The 17,010-nt window shown below is 39.0% G+C and overlaps 1 protein-coding gene and 1 pseudogene across 3 annotated transcripts in view; one reads left to right on the forward strand and one right to left on the reverse strand.

Moving 5' to 3' along the window:
- Window positions 1-10,100: 10,100 nt before the first annotated feature.
- Window positions 10,101-10,194, reverse strand: LOC131826283 (small nucleolar RNA U13; annotated as a pseudogene).
- A 4,815-nt stretch (window positions 10,195-15,009) lies between these two features.
- Window positions 15,010-17,010, forward strand: part of B4GALT4 (beta-1,4-galactosyltransferase 4) — a 29,341-nt gene continuing 27,340 nt past the window's right edge. The window contains exon 1 of one of the 3 annotated variants that reach the window (XM_059164003.1): window positions 15,010-15,127. The gene's annotated coding sequence lies outside the window, so the exon portion shown is untranslated. Of the gene's footprint in view, window positions 15,128-15,165; window positions 15,186-17,010 lie in introns of those variants that run through there. The other 2 variants (XM_059164001.1, XM_059164002.1) reach the window with 2 other exon arrangements.

A 17,010-nucleotide genomic window follows, 5' to 3' on the forward strand; every position in this document is an offset into this window, starting at 1 on the left:
CAGAGAGAGAGATGGAAGCAGGCTCCCTGCTGAGCAGAGAGCCCAATGTGGGGCTCGATCCCAGGACCCTGGGATCATGACCTGAGCCGAAGGCAGAGACTTTAACCCACTGAGCCACCCAGGCGCCCTGGGATGTTTTAAAACCCTTTAGATTAATATGCACTTGCCTGGATTTACTTTTAAAAAAGAAGCTCCCTAAGCCCCCACATTTCCCAGACAGTTCTGATTTCAAACATTCTGTCCCAATGTCAAACCATATGCTAAAAGAGGGATCCTAATTTTTTGTTGTTGTTTAAAGATTTTATTTATTTGTTTGACAGAGAGAGAGATCACAAGTAGACAGAGAGGCAGGCGGGGCGGGGGGGGCAGGCTCCCTGCTGAGCAGAGAGCCCGATGCGGGACCCGATCCCAGGACCCTGAGACCATGACCTGAGCTGAAGACAGAGGCTTAACCCACTGAGCCACCCAGGAGCCCCGGGATCCTAATTTTTGCTTTGGAAAATATGGCCAATGTTCTGAGTTGAATAATGTCCCCTCAAAAATCAGATGTTGAGCTTCTAACTCCCAGGAACTCAGAGGTGACCTTTCTTTGGAAATAGGATGGTTTTGATATAACTAATTAAGTTAAGATGTGGACAGACTGGCGTAAGATGGGTCCCTGATCCAATATGACTGGCATCTCCTACTTGAAAGGCAGAAATGTGGTCACAGACATGCACACAGGGAGAATGCCAAGTGAAAACAGGGCAACAATTGGAGTGATGTTAGGACTGCCAAGGATTGCCAGGGAACCACCAGAAATGAGGGAGAAGCATGGAACAGATTTACTTCGCATCCCTTCCAAAGAACCAACCCTGCCAACACTTTGATCTTGACTTCTAGCCTCCAGGACCCTTAGTAATGTCTGTTGTTTAGTAAATGTCTGCTGTTTCAAGCACCCAGTTTGTGGTATTTTGTTATGGCGGCCCTCCCTGACTAATGTAGCTGACATAGTAAATGAGCAGCGTTAACCCCCAAGTCCTGCCTTGAAACCTGTTCCTCTCGGGGCCAAGTAATCTCAGAGGATGTCTCTTGGTGGAGTCCCAGAAAATATCTGAATCTCTAGCTGGCATTCGTATCAAGCAATGAAGGCTCATTTCAAAGGGGGTCTACAAAAATACCTGCTTGTAGATGACGGTGGAATATAGAAGGTGGGGGGACTTCTTCCCATGAATTTTAATGTTTTTCAAGAACTATTCTTGGAATACCAGAGAAAGGGAGCTCTGTGGGCCCCCCTGTAACAGCACTGCCACCTCCCTGAGCAGGTCTCTCTGGCTCTGGCCCCTTGTTTCCCCATCCCCATCCACACCTCGGCAAGGGATTCAGTGTAGGAGTTACCTCCCTTCTATAGTCCATGACCCAAAGGCTGGAATTTTTAAGAGAGTCTGCAGTCTGACTGTTTACCCTCAACATTTATTCACTTATTCAAGCTGTCAAATTCACTGTGTGTCCTCTCTACTCCAGACATGAGGTTTGGTGCTGAGGACACAAGGCTGGAAAGACACCAACCATGGAGGGCTCACTCTGGTGGTGGGAGAGCCAGGCACACAGGCAGTTGCCAAATCGTGAGATAAATAGCATAATGGGAACATTGAAATGGGAGGGCCTGATTCCTGGTAAAGTCAGAGTAAGCACCTTTGATGAGGTAATCGTGGGGGAGACTTGAAAGCTGACTACTTGTTCTTGCAGATAATAGGGGTGAGGATTTTCAGGATAGCGAGGATAACGTTTCTAGAGACTTGGAGGTGAGTGAACCCAGAACGTGTTTGGGGTATAGAAACAAATTACAGTGCTTGGGTATGGGAGAGACTTGTGGTGTATCCAGGTTGCGCTAGTTCAGAGCTGATCCTGTAAGGGGTGGCCACTGGAGAATTTTGAGCAGGACAGTGTCACCTAAGGTTGGCAGTGATGTGGGAGTCGAGGGAGGAACAGAGGGAGGTGGCAAAACTAGGGGGAAGGGCACTAGCATTCCTCTTTGGCTTTTTCCCTTTCATCCTAGAGAAGGATAGAGATGCATCCCAGTTAATGCCCAGCTTCCGGAGTTAAACCACTTGGGGTCAAATCCTGGCCTTGCCACTTGCTTTAGTCCTGCAATTAATTCATACTGCAGCCTCATTATGAAATCAGATGATCTAATAAGGGAATTTAATATACCCGCATTATTATTGTATCTTGGCTGGAAACTAAGTCTGATTTTAGAAACTGTGGACCTTTAAATTCAGGCTCTATTTCTAGAAAATATTGTAAGACAATCACTACAAAGTCAACTTGTATACTTCTTAACCTGTATATAATATCTTGGCCTTACAGGAATTTGGCTTGCATTATTAAATTGCCCAGAAGGGGCATCACAGTGATCGTTAGCATTTGAAATGTGGGTTTGCCATCTAGTGGGCATCTTTGAGTGTGTATGCATTATATACACACGTACGACATATAGACACAAACACAGAGTTTCCATCCGTGGTTCTTCCTCTCAGTGCTTTCTCAACACTGAAGGTCAAACAGTATTTTGGACACATTACTGTTTGTAGAAGTGTCTTAGTTTATATCTGTCAGGTCGTGTGAATGTTTTATTATGTGTGTGCTTATATACAGAGTCAGGAATAATAGCATGATATGGAGGGTTCTTTCAAACTACACGTACTCTTCCACTTGGCTATTTCCAATTTGAAAATTACTGATCCAGAAAAGAAGGTAGAAAGATATATCGTCACCATAAAGGCTTAGTGCCTGCTCCCTAGTAGATACTCAGTAAACATTAACTTCCTTCTTCTCCTTCTCCCCCTCTCTCTTCCACCATAAAAGCTCAATTCCAAATTACAATTCAACAGTAATATGTGCATTTGGTGGGCAAAGTGTTACTACGCGTGAAGCACGTCATTGTCTACCCCAATACAAAAACGTATAAGACCCAGCTCCTATCTTTAGGATGCCTACAGGAGGAAAAGCAAAGCTTCATGAGAAAATTCCAGCAGAATAGGTCTCAAATGTTTGTTCGAGGCAGATCGTTTAGAAATTAGAATTGGATTTTCTTTTAGGAATTACATTTCAGTGATGCTAGTTTTCCCAGACTAAGAAGAAAGACCCTTGTGGCAAGTTCTGAAATGGATATAGGCGAAGCTTGATTTATATTTGAATGGGCAGATATTTAGAAGAGAACGGGCCCACAAAGGAAAGGGGGGAGCGTGGTGAGTAAAGGAGACCAGGAGCAGTGTGGGTTGTGTTTTGTGGAAGTTTCAAGAGAAGGAGGATAGAAATTTGGGAGCAGCTACCATATGGAGTGCGAAATTGAGAGAAGGTCAGAGAAAGAAGATTTTAAGAGGTTTTGTTATGTATTATGAATGGAATCCCCTTTTGATGTTTTCATGACAGTGCTGTAAAAATTTAAATTGCTTTACTGTTATTTTTGGATGCGGGTTAGTGTTTCTTTGGAAAATACCACCGTGTGGCAGGCTGTGAAGTGGCTTAGCTTTATCTGGAAAACATAAATGGTCAGATCATAAAACTTTAAAATAGATACATTATATTTTCCTTATGTGCCTGAAATCTAAAATCAAACAAAGCTAAAATGATGAAATTATATAAAGAATATCTATTATAAAAGTAATACATGTATTTTGTTACCAAATTCAAAAGGTACAGAATGGTATTAAATGGACAAAAAGTAAATGTTTCCTGCTTCATTTCTCAAACCTCTCTTTCACACCCATGTCTTACCACCTTCAAGAGTTTGCTTTTTAATTCTTTCGTTAGTTAGGATTATAACTGTGAACTCTGTGCTCATAACACTTTTTTTTTTTTTTTTAAGATTTTATTTGTTTATTTGAGAGAGAGAGAGAGTGAGAAAGAGAAAGCACGAGAGGGGGAAGGTCAGAGGGAGAAACAGACTCCCTGCTGAGCAGGGAGCCTGATGCAGACTTGATCCTGGGACTCAATCTTGGGAGTGGATCTTTGGACTCGATCTGGGACTCCCGGGATCATGACCTGAGCCAAAGGCAGATGCTTAACTGACTGAGCCACCCTTCACTCCCCCATCCCCATCCCAGGCACCCCAACACTTTCTTGACTTATTTCCTTTATTCGGTGTTCATTAACCTCATATTATGAATGATGAGAAACACATCTTGTTGAGATACTCCGTTGCTCTCTCCCTCCATGTGCTTTCTTAATTAAATTATTTCCCATTCTTCTATTGTTTATCATTACAATTTTTTTTTTTTTTTTAAGTAGGCTCCATGCCCAATGTGGAGCTTGAACTCACAACCCTGAGATCAAGAGTCTCATGCCCTACGGAGGCCAGCCACATGCCCCAACACTGTAATTTTAAATACTGTGCTTAACCTTTGAATTCTTATTCTATCAATATAGGTTGTAACTCTTGATTCACTCTGAAGTAGTATGAGAAAAATAGCACCCTCAAAGTAGTCTTTACCCCCTCACTGCCACCCAATGCTCCTAGCCACCACCCAGTTTCTCTCTTCTCTACCTTTACATTTACAATGTTAGGGTTTATAGTATTTGCCTTTTTTTCCTGTTAATATAATTAATTTTTTTGCATTTTATCTACTGATCGATTCTAAGGATTGAGATCAATAAATTAGTTTATGATGTATAGTTTATGCTCATGCAAATATTATTTCCTACAGAATAAAGGGTGATGTGCTCAGTGGATAACCTACTTCCACATCTCTAAACCACTCAAAAGAGAATGAAAAAAACATCAAGGATGACTGGATTCTTCTTTCCTATACTGCCTAACTTGCTCAAATCGTATCACATAGTTTGCCTCATATTTCATGCTATTTTTAAAAAAACTTTTTGTTTTACTTAGGGTTTGCAATTGATTCTCTTTTTAAATTTTAATTTAAATCTTTTTAAATTTAAAAATTTTTTAAAAACATGCTTTTTTCATTAACTTAGCTAAGAACTTCCAGATTTTAATTATGCGACTTTTTATTTTGTTTGTGGAGAAGTAATAAATGTACATACTACATAGTTTAAAAGGAAATAATAGATATATAGTGAAAAGTTAGTCTTCTTTTTCATACTTGTCCCTCAGCCATTTAGTTCTTCTTTAGAGAAGTAACTACTCTTTTTAGTTTTTATGTATTATCTCCGAGATATTTTATGCATTTACAAGCATACAAGTATATTTGGGTCTTATCAATGGCAATTAGTTTCTGATTCACCTATGACAAATGATACTTTATTGAATATCTTTGTGGACACATATGCTGGAATATCTGTAGAATAAATCTCTAGGGAAGAATTGTTGGGTCAGAGGTAATGTGCATTTTTTAAAAAAGATTTTATTTATTTATTTGACAGACAGAGATTACAAGTAGACAGAGAGGCAGTCAGAGAGAGGAGGAAGCAGGCTCCCTGCCAAGCAGAGAGCCCGATGCGGGACTCGATCCCAGAACCCTGAGATCTGACCTGAGCCTAAGGCAGAGGCTTAACCCATTGAGCCACCCAGGCGTCCCTGCCCATTTTTTAATTGGATTATTCTTCTGGCTCATGAACAAAGCTTACAATTCTATTCATTTAGGTCTCTTGTTCTTTGGGTATTGAGTTGTACAAGTTCTTTGTATATTTTGGATACTAACCCTGTATTGGACATGTCATTTGCAAATATCTTCTGCCATTCTGTAGGCTGTCTTTTAGTTTTGTTGATTATTTCATTCATTATGTAGAAGCTATTTATTTTGACATAGTTTCAATAGCTTATTTTTGCTTCTGCTTCTCTTGCTCAGGAGACATATCTAGAAAAAAGTTGCTCTAGCCAATGTCGGAGAGATTATGCCTATGCTCTCTTCAAGGATTTTTATGGTTTCAGGTCTCATGTTTAAGTCTTTAATCTTTTTGAGTTTATTATTGCATATGGTGGAAGAGAGTGGTTCAGTTTCATTCTTTTGCATATAGCTGAACATTTTTCCCAATGCCATTTGTCAAAGAGACTGTCTTTTTCCCATTGTGCATTCATTCCTCCTTTGTTGAAAATTAATTGATCATAGAACTGTGGGCTTATTTCTGGGTTTTCTGTTCTATCCCATTTATCTGTGTGTCTATTTTTATACCAGTACTATACAATTTTAATTACTACTTTACAATACCTGAAATCTGGAATTGTGATGACCCCATTTTTCTTATTCAAGGTTGTTTTGGCTACTCAAGGTCTTTGGAGGTTCTATACAAGCTTTAGGATTATTTATTCTACTCCTTTTTATTTATTTTTTTTTTAATTTTTTTATTTTTTTTTATTTTTTTTTTTTAATTTTTTTTTTAAAGATTTTATTTATTTATTTGACAGAGAGAGATCAGAAGCAGGCAGAGAGGCAGGCAGAGAGAGAGAGAGAAGGAAGCAGGCTCCCTGCTGAGCAGAGAGCCCAATGTGGGGCTCGATCCCAGGACCCTGGGATCATGACCCGAGCCGAAAGCAGCGGCTTAACCCACTGAGCCACCCAGGCGCCCCTATTCTACTCCTTTTTAAAAAGTAATCTCTACACGCAATATGTGGCTCAAACTCATCACCCTGAGATCAAGACTGAGCCAGTCAGGCACCCCAGGATTGTTTGTTCTAGTTCTGTGAAATTGATCTTTTTGTTTTGATAGGATTGCATTCAATCTGTAGATTGCTTTAGGTAGTATAGACATTTTAATGATAATCTGTTTTTCCAATCCATGAATTGATTGGAATGTCTTGAAGAAATGTCTTGCCATTTCTTTTTTTTTCTTCTTCTTTTTTTTTTTAATAACACATGAGGGTACTGGAGTTATATTCTTGACTCTGATTAAGCCGGAGCATCTTCCACTTTGTACATGCCTTCTTTTTTTTTTTTCCTTTTTAGAACACAAGCAAGGGGAGTGGGAGAGAGAAAAGCAGGCTCCCCGCTGGGCAGGGAGCCCAATGTGGGGCTCGATCCCAGGACTCTGGGATCGTGACCTGAGCTGAAGGCAGATGCCCAACCAACTGAGCCACCCAGGCGCCCAATGTCTTGCCATTTCTTAACATCATCTTGAATTTCTTTCGTCAGTGTTTTATAGTTTTCAGAGTGTAGGTCTTTCTCCTCTTTGGTTAAATTTGTTCTTAGCTATCTTAATTGTTTTGGGTACAATTATAAACGGAATCGTTTTTCCTAATTTCACTTTTCGCTATTTCATTAGGAGCGTATAGGAATGCAACTGATTTCTGTACTTTGGTTTTGTATCCTGCTGCTTTACTAAATTCATTTATCTGTTCTAGTAGTGTTTTTTGGTGGAGTCTTTAGGATTTTCTATATATAGTATCATGTCATCTGCAAATTTGTGAGAGTGCTTGTTCCTGACCAATTTGGATGCCTTTTATTTATTTATGTTTTCTAATTGCTGTGCCTAGGACTTCCAGTACTATGTTAAATAAATGTGGTGAGAGTGGACATCCTTGTCTTATTCCTGATCATAGAGGAAAAACTCTCAGTTGCTCCCAATTGAGTATGAGCTTGGCTGTGTTTTTTTCTCATACAAGGCTTTTATTGTATTGAGGTATGTTCTCTCTAGACCTACTTTGCAGAGGGTTTTATAATGAATGGTTGTTGTACTTTGTCAAATGCATTTTCTGGACCTGTTGAAATGATCGTATGTTTTTATCCTTTTTCTTACTGATGTGACGTATTGTGTTAATTGTTTTGTGGATAGTGAGCCATACTTGCATCCTGGGAATAAATCCCAATTGATTGTGGAATATGATTTTTTAAAATTAATTGTGTTGGGTTCAATTTGCTAATATATTGTTGAGATTTTTGCATCTATATTCACGAGAGATGTTGGCCTATAATTCAAAATTTTTTATGGTGACTTTATCTGGTTTTAGTGCTTTTCCATTTTCTAAATAGTGTTTTTCTAAGAGCAGTTTTAATTTTTGAAGTCCACTTCAAAAGGTTTCCTTCTATATTTTCTTTTAGACATTTTATAGATTTAAGTTTTACATTTAGGCTTTTCATTCATTTTGAGTTAATTTTTGTACATGTTAAGATGAAGTTTTTTTTTTTTTTTTTTGACAGACTAGTTGTTCAAGCACTATTTATTGAAAAGACTATCCTTTCTCTGCTCAATTGCATTTGTGCCCTTGTCAAAAGTCATATTTACATGACTTTATCTTTGGAATCATTAAAAAAAAATTTTTTTTGTTAAGTAAAATCTACTCAAACTCATTACCCTGAGATGAAGAGTCACATGTTCCACTGACTGAGCCAGCCAGGTGCTCCTATTCCATTATTCCATTAATCTATCCATCCTTATGCTTGTATTGCACTGTTTTAATGATGGTAGCCTTATGGTAATTCTCAAAATCATATGGCATTCTTTTCCAAAATTGTTTTTAGGAATTCTAGGTCCTTTGCATTTCATTATGATTTTCAGTTTGTCAGTTTCTGGGAAAAGAAAAACATGTTGAGATTTTTGTTAGAAAAGCATTGAACACACTGATCAATTTGGGGAGAGTTGACATAATTTTGAGTCTTCTGACCCATGAACAAAGCTTACAATTCTATTCATTTAGGTCTCTTGAATTTCTTTCAGCAACATTTTGTCATTTTCAGTTTAATACCTTTCACATCTTTTATCACATTTATCCTTAAGTCTTTCATATTTTTTGGTGCTATCTTAAAATTTCAATTTCCAATTTTTCATTGCCAGTACATAGAATTCAACTCTGTTTAATATATTGATGTTGTATCTTGTATCTCTCCCAATTCATTAGTTTTTGTAGGATTTTTTTTATATTACACTGGAATTTCTACAGAGATGATCACGTTATTTACAAAAAAGACCATTTTTCTTCTGGTTTCATCTGGTTTTTCTTTTTTAGTTGACTAATATTTTGAATTACATTGATTGATTTTTGAAGGGTGGAATCCCTCTTGGGATGAATCCCCTTTGGTCATGTTGTAGTATCCTTTTTATATATTGTTTAATTTGTTGAAATTATGTTTAGAGTTTTTCTATCTATATATAATGTTGCATAGAAATGGTGACAGAAGACTCCCCCCATCTTGTTCCTGATTTTACTGCGAAAACATTCAGTCTTTCACCACTGAATATGATGTTAGTTGTCAGTATTTTGTAAATATCTTTTATCATGTTGAAGTTCTCTCATGTCCCTAGCTTGCCAAAAATTTTTATTAGGAATAAATATTAGATTTTGCTGAATGTAGCATTTGCACCTATGGGATGATTGTGTGGTTTTTCTCCTTGGATTTGTTGATATGGTGAATTACTGTTTGATTTTTTTAAAATAACGGTTTTATTTATTTATTTGACAGAGACAGACATAGCAAGAGAGGGAACAAAAGCAGGGGGAGTGGGAGAGGGAGAAGTAGACCTCCTGCCAAGCAGGGAGCTAGATGTGAAGCTCTGTCCCAGGACCCTGGGATCATGACCTGAGCTGAAGGCAGACCCTGAACAACTGAGCCACCCAGGTACCCCTACTCTTTGATTTTTGAACATTAAACCAACTGTGCAATTTTAGGATGAACCCACCCTACTTGGTCATGTTGTGTTATCCTTTTTTATGCCATTGAATTCAGTTTGCTGAAGTTTTGTTTAGTTGTGGGTTTTTTTTTTTTTTTTTTTTTTTTTTTTTTTTTTTTTTTTGCTTCTATATACATGGGAGACACTAGTCTATAGTTTTGTTTCTGGTAATATCTTTGGCTTTGGAATTAGGGTAATACTGGCCTCATAGAATGAGTTGGGAAGTACTCCCTTTTCTTCAACTTCTTGGGAAAACTTTGTGTAGAATTAAGATTATTTCTTCCATCTATAAAATTAGTACAAATACTAATTTCTAGAGAGTTAGTATTATTTATTTTAGCTATGTAGGCCTGGAATTTTTGTGTGGGAAGGTTTGTAAGTATAATTTAAGCTTTTTAAATAGATATTAGACTTTTTAGGTTATCTACTCTTTTGTGATCTGTGGTAATTTATGTCTTTCAAGGAGTTTGTCCATTTTATCTATGTCATGGAATTTATTGACATGAAGCTATTATTGTTCATAATAATCTATTTTTATCCTTTTTTTCCCACTTCAGACATAATATGTTGTAGTCATAACAAGGTTTGACTTGTCACAAAACATTGTGAATACTCAGTTATCACACTTATGAACTATTAAAAGACCTACTTTTATCCTGTATACCTGTAGAATATGTGGGAATGTCAACGCTGTATTCTTGATAATTGATAATTTGTCTTTTCTTCTTTTTTAACTGATTAATGTAGCTCAAGCTTAGTCCATTCTATTGGTTTTCTGAGAACCAGCCTTTGCTTTATTTGATTCTCTCTATTGTTTTCTTCTTTTCTAGTTCATTGGTTCTTGCCTCAGTCTTTATTACTTTCTTTAGTCTGCTTTATGTTTGCCTTGTTCTTTCATTTCTAGGTTTGTAAGGTAGAAGCTGAGATCACTGATATGAAACCTTTTTTTCTTTTTTATTTTTTTCCTTCTTTTCAAAGATTTTATTTATTCATTTCACAGACAGAGATCACAAGTAGGCAGAGAGACAGACAGAGAAAGGGTAGGAAGCAGGCTCCCCACTTTGCAGAGAGCCCAATGCAGGGCTCAATCCCAGGACCCTGGGATCATGACCTGAGCCGAAGGCAGAGGCTTTAACCCACTGAGCCACCCAGGCACCCCGAGACCTTTTTTTCTAATAGAGACATTTAGTGCTATAAGTGTTCCTTTAAGTACTGCATTAATGGCATTACAAATTCTGATAGTGTTGTTTTCATTTTCATTAGGTTCAAAGTACTTCTCAATTTCTCTTTTGATTTCTTCTTAAATTTGCCAATTATTTTTTTTTAAAGATTTTATTTATTTACTTGTCTGAGAGAGAGAGACTGCCCAAGAGGGGCCGGGGGGTGGGAAGCAGGCTCCCCGCTGAACAATTAGCCCAATGGGGGACTCAATTCCAGGACCTGGGATCATGACCTGAGCTGAAGACGGATGCTTAACCCATTGAGCAACCTGGGAGCCCCTAATCTGCCAGTTATTACAGAAAGGTGTTGTTAGCTTCCAAATAGTTGGGGACTTTCCAAGGATCTTTTTATTATTGATTGCTAATTTAATTTTTCTGTGGTCAGAACATCGGTTGTATGACTTGAATCCTATTGAATTTTATTGAGTCTACGACCCAAAAGAGTTCTCTGTGCTTTTGAGAAGAATGTGTATTCTGCTACTGTTGGGTGTTCTATGAATGTCAGGTCAAGTAATTAATAGTATTATTTAAATTTTCTATATCCATACTGATTTTTTGCATACATGATTTAGCAATTATTGAGATAGGAGTGTTAAAATTTCTGACTATAATTCTGGATTCATCTATTTCTTTGTATAGTTTTATCAGTTTTAACTTCATTTATTTTAAAGCACTAGTATTAGGTTCATAAATGTTTAAGATACTTCTTTCCTCTTGATGAATTGTCCCCTTTATAAAATGACCTTCTTGATCCCTGGCTAATATTCTTTGGTCTGAAATTTAGTTTGTTTGATTTTATTTTTTTATTTTTTTTTTTTTTAGATTTTTTTTTTTTTTATTTATTTATTTGACAGAGAGAAATCACAAGCAGTCGGAGAGGCAGGCAGAGAGAGAGGGAAGCAGGCTCCTGGCTGAGCAGAGAGCCCGATGCGGGACTCGATCCCAGGACCCTGAGATCATGACCTGAGCTGAAGGCAGCGGCTTAACCCACTGAGCCACCCAGGCGTCCCTAGTTTGTTTGATTTTAAAGTAGTTAATCTCATTTTTCCTTTGGCTACTGTTAGCATAGTTTCATTCTTTTCATCCTTTCACTTTTAACTTATTTACTATATTATCTTTTTTAAAGATTTTCTTCATTTTAATTTATTTATTAGACAGAAAGTGAGAGAACACAAGCAGAAGTAGAGGGAGAAGTGGGATCCCCACAGAGCAGGCGGAGCCCAACGTGGGACTCTATCCCAGAACTCTGGGATCATGACCCCAGGTAGAGGCAGTCGCTTAACCACCTGAGACACCCAGGTGCCCCAATATATTGTCTTTATATTTAAAGTGCACTTTTTATAGGCAGCATATGGTTGGGGCTTGCTTTTTTATTCATCCTCACCGTGCTGCTTACACCATTCACATTTAATTTGAGATTAAAGTAGTTAGATTTGGTGTTTGTTTTCTATTTGTCCTGCCTGTTATTTGTTTTCACTTTCCTGGTTTCCTACTTTCTTTTGGACTAATCAAGTTTCTTCTTGACTTGATTTTATCTCCTTTGTTGCTTTAGTAATTATAATTCTTTATTTTGTTATGTTAGTGGTTGCTTAAGGTTTATAGCATATATATTTATCTATCATAGTGTATCTTAAAATGATCTTATGCTATTTCACACATAATATAAGAAGTTTACAATATATACTTTCATGTATCCCTTTCTGGCCTATATGATGTTGTCATGTATTTTATTTTTCATTTCTACAAATTTAATTTGAGTCTTCCTTTATATTTTCTATGTCTCTAACTTTTTGAATGTGTGGAATGCAGTTATAATAATTGTCTTAATGTTCTTTTCTGGATTGCTTTTCACTAATTATTCTTCCTCCTACTGATTGTATTTTCTTGATCTTTGCATAATTAATAATCGTTGTTTGGATGCTAGACATCGTGAATTTTACCTCTTTCAGTATTGATTATTTTTATAACTACAAATCTTTTGCTTTGTTCTAGGAGATACTTAAATTATAGAGTATCTCAAAAACTGTTGTTGTAGATATTTTGTTTATTGTTTTGTTTTGTTTTAGATACTTTAGTTGGGATGATACATCTTGTCCTTATTTGTTCTTCTTGGTTGAAAGGGGAAGTCAGGTCATTGCTTTCTTTCCTCTTTGAGATTTAATCTTTTCTCTTTTATTTTCACTTTTTTGAGAGTAAAATGTCAAGGTTTAGAAAAGTTGTAAAAATTATTCAAGGAACACCTGTATACACTTCATCTAGATTTATCAGTTGTTAGCATTTTGCCACATTTATGCATGTTTTCTCTCCCTTGCTCTCTCACATGTAGACTTTAACTGAACCATTTGAAAGAAATTGCAGACATCATGATAATCATTAAATAATTCTTGAGAATAAAGTCACTTTCCTATATAACTATAATACAGTGATCAGATTCAAGAAAGAGCATAGAGGAAGAAGCAGAAATTGCCTTTTATTTTAAAGATTTTATTTATTAATGTATTTATTTTGAGAGAAAGAGAGCAGGGAGAGGGGCAAAGGGAGAGGGATAGAATCTCAAGCAGACTCTACCCTGAGAATGGAGCCTAATGTAGGGCTCAATCTCATGACCTTGAGATCATGACCTGAGTCAAAATTAAGAGGCAGTAACTGACTGAGCCATCTAGGGACTCCCAGAAATTGCCTTTTAAAGGCTGGGTTCAGAAACAAACAAACAAATAAATAAATGTATGTATATATGTATTATGTATGTAGGTATGCTGGGTTCAGAATTGGCACTCCCTTACTTCCACTCTATTCCATTTGTCAAAGTAGTCATAGGCTAACCCAGATTTACACGGAGGGGAAATATGCACCCATTTTTTACCCAGAGGAATGTCAAAGAATTCCAGGCTACTTTTAATCCTATCACACTGTATATATTCACTTCCTATTGCCTCAGTAACATACTTTGCAGCAACTTTTTTTCAGTCCAGAAATTCAGATATCAAATCTCTTTAGTCTCCTTTATTCTAAAAACAGTTTTTAAAATTTTTCTTGTCTTTTATTACATTGAAATTTTTGAGGTGTGCAGACCAGTTTTTTCATAGAATGCCCCTTAATTTGGGCTTATCTGTTTCCTCATGATTAAATTCCAATTCTGTATTTTTGGCAGGAATACAATAAAGGTGATGTCATGTCCTTAGAATCACCTCACATGTGATGCCAATTTGTACTACTGGTGAACTTAACTTTGAGTACTTGATTAAGGTGGTACCTGCCAGACTTCTCCAAAGTACTGGTACTCTATTTCCATCTTAATTGGTAAGTAATCTCCAAGAATGTCGTTTTATCTTCTTTTCCTTTAAATTTAAAAAAAAAAAAAAAAGTCCTGTATTCTGTCTTAGAGAATCCCCTTAATCTGTGGTGTATCAGTTCTTCTGACTGTCACTTAAGTGTGACCTCCTACTTGTGGCAATTTTGTTATTGCTGTTACTTTTCATTTGTGTGAATCTTATGAGACTGAATCAAGCCGTTTCTTGTGAATTTCTATTGCTTCTGTTTAGAGCACGGGAGACTTGGAAACTCTTTAAAGGCCCAGTTCTCCTGCTTAGAATTCAATGACTCAGTTCTGGTTCTTCCCATGGTTTGTTCCTTCTAGGATAGGGTAATTCTTGGAGAATCTCTTACTTTCCAGAGCGTAGTAGGGTGCCCTGGAGAATCTGGCCTGCTAGCTTGCCTGCCTAAGCAGAAAAAAACACCATGATTTTTCATTTAAATCTTTAGTTATAAATATGGTTCTGTCTTGACTTTATGTTATGGTATCTTGGAAGAAGTTAGGATTCCTCACAATTTATTCAGTTAATATTCTTAATCGTCCTGCGAAATGGGAAAGACACGTAAATTGGTGCATTATGTAGTTGAGAAAACTGAAAGCTCTCAGAGTGATGTAAGGTAAGTTTACTAATAACCTCTGAAGCCTCAGTTTCCTCCTCATCTGTAAAACCAGAACTAACCATCTCTTTGAACTAACCGATACTCTATGAGCATTTACCGGGATGAATGTGGGAAGCACCGAGCACCTAGCTCAGTATTATCAGCAACAAGGCTTTAAAAGCACTCAAAAGATAACATGTCCACCCCTCTTTCTCCCTCCCAGTTCTTCCATCGCCCGGGTGGGGTCCGTCTGGCTGGGGGCGGAGCGCCACGCTTGCAGAGACACCGGTAGACCCGCCCCCAGGACCCGGCCGACGCGACTCTCGGGGCGGGCAGGGGGCGGAGCCCGTACTCGGGAACCTCCTCCTGGGCGGCGGGGCGGCCCCCATGGCCCCTCTCGCCTCCTCCCCTTTATCCCGGAGGCGCTCACGGCGGCCGCGTCTGCGGTGAGTACGCGGGGCCTGGGCTCCGCGGCCGCCTGGGACGCGCAGTCCGGGGCGGAATGTGTGTGTTTGTGGGGTGGGGTGGGGTGGGGTGGGGTGGGGAGCGGGGTGCGGTGGCGGGCGCGGCGTGGGCATCGCCGTGGGGGGCACCGGGCTGGGTCCCGCGCTGGGGCTGGGTGCGTGGGGAGCCGGCGCGGCCCGGCGCAGTGGGGGCCGTCTGGCCTCTGCCCCAGCGGTGGGGCCGGACTGGGGGCCTGCGGAGGCTCAGGTGCCCCGCGCGCTCCCTGTGCTGTCGGCTGGGGTGGGGGGGCTAGTCAGGCGAGCTGCTGCCAAGTGGGGAGAGATTCAGGGGTCGCCTCACGAATCTGGGGTCGGCCTCCAGCACCTCTTTTGCCGCGGGCGCATCTACGTGGAAAAGCCCCTTCCTCCTCGGAGTCCTTTTTCCCAGGGTTTCTCCTAGGAAACCGATCAGGTGATCCCAGCCTGGGGCCTGCTGTGGCCCGCGAGTTGTCAGAGTCACCTGAATTTTAAAGTACTTCAGGGACACCTGCCCGGAGTCGGGCTCTCAGTCCATCCCCCGTCTTTCGGTCGGTGTCAGTAGATCGGTCTTCCGTTAGATAAGGGCGAACTCTAGTTTGAAAAGAATGGAAAAGTCCAGGAAGACTGGGACTGAGAAAAGACCTTTGGATTGCTAGCTTTAGGAGAACAATTATCAACAAAGTGGGTGTGCGTTGGGTTGCAAAATGATCTAGAGTGGGGGAGGGTGGAGGACCTGGAGGCGCTCGGGGCCCTGGGAGGGTTCTGCAGCCCTTTGGTGATGAAAAGGAGGAGCAAGAAAATAGTAATTTGAGGATTGACGAGAGGGGAGGGAGTATGTGTGTTTTAATTTTGTAATTTCTAAGTTTTTTAAGACAGGAAGATAACATGTTGGAGATGCAAGAAAGTCCAGGAATCTTGGATAGGAATGTATATTATTTAGGGCCCAGGCTGAAATATAGGGCTTAAAAAGAGGGGTGGAGTGCTATCCTAGGAGGGAGGGCTGGGTAGGAGTGCTGGAATGTGTCTCTAGGGGAGCAGATAATGCTCCATTGGACCATAGTTTATCTTTTTTGGAATTTTATCTTCTAGAGCAAGATTAGCCTTTAAACCCCACAAAATTGCAAAAATTTTCAGGTTCCTGTCTGTGTGCCTTGATCAGATTAGAAACATCTGTTAGAGAGAAGTACTGAATTGTTTGACCTTGTAATCTTGGGGGGGGGGGGTAAAACGAGCTCTGTTACTGTATTTTATATACCCCTTGATAGAGTAAGTATTTAGCATCTACTTTAAACTGAGCTGATAATAATGGGTGCTTTTTCCAGAGATGCATACAAATAATTTGAGAGCTAACCATCTCTTCGAAGATCTTTTATTCAGAGTGGGAACATCAAAAGCAAGTCAGTCGTGGTTTTGTTCTCTTTTTTAAGCCATCAAGGGACAGTGGTTTCTCAAACATACCTAGGTTCCTGTTGAAAATGAGATTCCCTAACATCACCTCAAACCCTTGAAATAAAAGTGTCTGGCAGTAGAACCTAGGAAAAGGAATTTCATACTGAGACTGCAGTATTCTCTGGCATTGAAAATTATTGACAGCCTCTGAGGTTTGTTTGGTTTTTTTTTGGCTTTGTGTTTGTGTGTGTGTGTGCCTGTGTGTTTAGATTTGGGCATGTTGGGGCCTCTTTAGAACAGATCTTTAGAACAGATCTTCTTAAAAGTTATATGAATGAATTGCTGCCAAACTTACATAACTGAAAGTTATAATCCTGTCTATTGTGTTATCTCTAAATTTTAATGTATTTTGAAGGGACTCTATATAGTCATTTTATCAGAAAAAACCAACAGACAGG

Source organism: Mustela lutreola, chromosome 2, assembly GCF_030435805.1.
Source record: "Mustela lutreola isolate mMusLut2 chromosome 2, mMusLut2.pri, whole genome shotgun sequence".
NCBI classification, from domain to species: domain Eukaryota; kingdom Metazoa; phylum Chordata; class Mammalia; order Carnivora; family Mustelidae; genus Mustela; species Mustela lutreola.